Source organism: Lygodium microphyllum, unplaced genomic scaffold (genome assembly GCF_053477565.2).
Source record: "Lygodium microphyllum isolate KBCC unplaced genomic scaffold, Lygodium_microphyllum_v1.1.10 scaffold_170, whole genome shotgun sequence".
Classification (NCBI taxonomy): Eukaryota; Viridiplantae; Streptophyta; class Polypodiopsida; order Schizaeales; family Lygodiaceae; genus Lygodium; species Lygodium microphyllum.
The window spans coordinates 9,279-13,917 of record NW_028229653.1 but is presented as its reverse complement, the minus strand read 5'-3'; positions in this window follow the sequence as shown (position 1 = coordinate 13,917).

Sequence of the window (4,639 nt, the reverse complement as noted above, 5' to 3'; positions counted from 1 at the left end):
TCTTGCAGAGGCAGTATGGATTGGACATGCTATCCAAATATGGGATGATAGGCTGTAAGCCTATTTCAGTTCCTTTGGAGCAGAATGTGAAGCTGAGCACAGATGCAGGTGAGCTTCTGGAAGACCCTACTATGTACAGACGCATAGTAGGAAGCTTGATTTATATGACTATTACCAGGCTAGATTTGAGCTATGTTGTTGGATTGGTAAGTCAGTTTATGCAGGCTCCAAGGAAACCGCATTTGGATGCGGCTAGACGCATACTCAGGTATGTGAAGTCCACATTGCAGTATGGACTATTTTATGAGACTAGGATTCAAATACAGTTACATGGATACACTGATGCTGATTGGGCTGGTAGCATTTCAAATAGACGATCTACCAGTGGATGTGTTCTCTTTTGGGAGTGCTGCAGTCACTTGGAGCAGCAAGAAACAGCCTACAGTTGCCTTGTCCAGCACAGAGGCTGAGTACAGGGGTGCAACAATGGCTGCATGTGAGGTAGCTTGGTTGCATCAGCTACTTTATGATATGCATCAGCCTACAGATGGGCCACTTGTCATTTATTGTGACAACATGAGCAGTATACACTTGGCAAATAACCCAGTCTATCATGCTAGAACAAAGCACATTGAGGTGCATTATCACTATGTGCGGGAGAGGGTTTTACTAGGTCTTATTGATCTAGTTTATGTCAGCACAGAGGATCAGGTAGCTGACATATTTACGAAGGCATTGGGCACAGAGAAGCTGTGCAAGTTCAGAGACTTGCTTGGTGTGCAGGAATTGGGATTGAGCTCAAGGGGGAGTGTTGAGATATCGAGCTCCACTCGTGATATGCCAGGGTGACCGTTGTGCATTTATATCACCGACTTGTCAGTTTTGCAAATGCGGTTGGTACACCACCCATGAATAATAGCTACATGATAGCTATCCTTATCTACTCTAGTTTGTGGCTCAGTAGTATGCCACCTTAGTTAGTTGAGTTTGGTTTGAGACCCATATATAGGGTTCTTCTATTTCCTTGTACTAGAGTTCTTTTGGCTAACACAACTAAGAGGAGGAAAACTGTTTTCAGCCTCCACCTGTGTGTGTATTCACCCATTGTGCAAGCAAGAAAGCTACAAGTGAGACTCCTTCCTTCTCTCCCACAATCTTGACAGGTATCCTGTGGATAGGCTGAAATATGATGGATTTACAGCCATTCACTATGCATATATGCTCAAAGTGATACAGGAGTTTGATATGTGTGAGGCATACAATGTAGCCTTCAAAAATTAATAGACTGGGGTAATGCTTCAACCCACTCTTGAACAACAGGGAAAAGGGGAGGTATCTCTAGCTTTTCAGGTGTCAAACACAATAAGAAAGCAAGGGTTAACTAGGATAGTCAAGCAATCACTTTGGACTAGAACTATCATTATCGAGTGTTACTAGATAGATCTTTCAATATCAAGTAAACCCACTCTAGATTGGAACTATCAATATCAAGTATTGCCTTGGATAGATGTTTGATACCGAGCAAATTCACTCTGGACTAGAACTATTGGTACCACAGACCAAAAGAAACCCATATCTAGAATTGGGCCTTCCAATATCCATAGACATCCACATAGGTTTCTATCTCCATCTTAGAACTAGCATGAGAGTGTCTAGAGCCTCCGTATGACTCTCAAACTTCCATAGCAGCAAACCTAGCCTACATGATGGCATTTCAGCCACTTGATCTTTGGCTAATGTATCAAGTGACATTCTTTCAAGTTCCTTGCCTTTGACACCAATTTAATAATGAAACCGTGGAGCTTGTTTTCACCAATGCAACATTCCCTTGTTTGGACCAATCGAACAAGTCAATCGTAAGTAAACCATTTCTTAGTTAAAATCATTACTCACAAACAAATCTTTTCACATGGTACTTTCCTTAGTTATATTTATAGAATCAAAGCAAAAAAGTAAACAATTTGAGTTATGTCTTTTGAGTTCATCATAAGAACATCCTTCTCAAAATCTCTAAAAATGCCGTCTTTGATTACCTTCTTTTCTTCACAGCAAGAACAGTTGGTTGGCATTATTAGGACATTATCCAAGAGCTTGAGGAGAGATGAAAAGGAAAGTCAAGGGTTTATTATGAGCTAATTTAAGTGCTTTTTGAGGATTTTACTCAAATTTGAGAATATCCAATTTTTAGAAGTTTAAGAGTCCAATAAAAGTAAAAATGTAGCCCCTTCGCACTCCCTTCTAACTCACATGTACAAATATGTGCACACTAGATAGAATTTAAAATGGCCATAACTTTTGATCCACATCATAGATTTCAAAAATGTTTTAACCATTGTGATTGTAGTGATAAGTTCTAAGATTCTATTGCTTCAATTTCTGTGTTTGAAAAAAAATTAAAATGCAAAAATTCAATCTCTATGACTTCTAATCCAGAGTTCCTAGTAATATTTCAAAAAAACCAATAAAAGTAAGATATTTAATGCCCCCAAGCATTATTAGTCTTGAAGCCACTCATGTGTAATATAATATATAACATCCTTCATTTGAAATATAGTATGTAACATCTTTGATTTATTTTACCACTTTTTTTCTTTGACATCTAAGATGCCAAGAGGGCACATTACAATAACTAATTTCACATACTATATTTCAAATGAAGGATGTTATATATTATATTACACATGAGTGGCTTCAAGACTAATAATTCTTGGGGGCATTAAATATCTTACTTTTATTGGTTTTTTGAAATATTACTAGGAACTATTGGATTTAAAGTCGTAGAATTGAATTTTTGCATTTTAATTTTTTTTCAAACACAGAGATTTGAAGCTCAATAAAATATTAGAACATATCAAAACCAATGTTGAGACTTGATCAAGCAAATGGAGGATTACATGTTTGCTACTAGAACCAGCATTTTCAATCGAGCTGATCACATTGCTCCATCTTATCAAAGAAGCTCATATCTAGTGGAAGTAGTGGTGCTACAATAAGGTCATCACCAAGACCTCCCAAACTTGGGAACAAATCAAGGCAGCAATTTGAAATAGCCAAGGTTGACATTGGAAAGTCACCATTCTAACTTTGTTACCCTCTTAAGATATGCCCCCAAGATGACAATGACATAGCAACTAGCTCAATTTTTCCATGGGTTGAACCAATCACTAAATGGGTAGCTAAAAGTCATAAAACCCTTCGACCTTGAGAATACCCTATTGCGAGCTCAGTCCATGGGAGACTCACTCCCCAAGCACAACTTGTGGATAACCCACACCTTCCAAATTGAGGGCTCCCCTACCCAAAGAGAGCCAAAGTCAACCTCCGTATGGGTGATCAAATTTGGGGATGTCTTAATCTTTCCAACAATGCTCAAAATTGCCCACACAATAACAACAATCCTAACACTCGTACTACCAATGCTAATCAAGGAGCCTAACAACACCAGTGTTCTAAATGCAACCAACCATCCCATTTTTTAGCCCAATGCCCCACCAAGGTAAAAAATGCTAATGCCAATCCTACTCGTAGCATTGTTAAAGCTCTTGGATCTATCAAAGTGATTATTAATTATGATGATAATATAGTGACTACATGTTTAGATGGTTTGGGTGAGGAGTATAGGCAGTTCTAAACATCCATCAACACAAGAGATGTCATTCCGAATTTTCCAAATTTGATATCTATGTTGATATTAGAATATAAAAACTTCATTCTTGCTGCATCCTTGTCATAAAGCAAGAATAATTCAAAATAGATTATCTACTCTAACATATATAGATGTAGAGGTCATGATGGTAAAGGCCATGTGATGGCTGTTATGGGAAAAATCAAAGGCAATCTCATGAATCATGGGAACTGTCACATACATGTGGTAGAGGCCAATCTAGAGGCAAAGGGAGCCATAGAGGACATGGTAGATAGAACGCAAGTTATGATAACAATGAATGCTATAATTGTGGTTAAAAAGTTTATACTACATATGATTGTCCATAAAAGATAAGAGAGGAAATAACATCAATGGGAGAAGGCAACATAACAATTATATATCTAGAAGTAATCATGTTATTAATAAGAAGTTATTTGTTATGCAGTACATATTGAATTTACTAAATACAAATGCATCGATAGTGAGTGATGATGTATGGTATGTGGATTTAGGTACCTCTAACCATATAAAATGTCATTGATGGGAGTGTCCAGTTGTCTATGAAAGATGAAAAAGTTAAGTGTTTAGTTGATGAATTGCATGTACCTAACATTACAAAGAATTTAGTTTCTGTTGTGCAAATGCTTAAGCAATTATTGCAAGAAAAGTTCAATTAGGATGGCTACTTTGTAGAAGGTTTCAAGAATGGATCTAAACTGGTTGCAAAAGGCAAATGCGTAGGAAGAATATTTACATTGGATCTAAATGTACTCGAGCTAAAGGCTATTATATTTGCACAAGGTGCAGGCGTTGTGGCGAATATTGACATTTGGCATAAACATATTGGCCATATAAATATGCAATGGTTGAAAAATATGCATTCACATGAAATTGTTACACGCTTGCCTAAGTTCAAAGTGACTATGTAGAAAGTATATTAAGTATGCCAATTTGAAAAATAAACAAGGTATACATTCCCTTGTAATAAACATG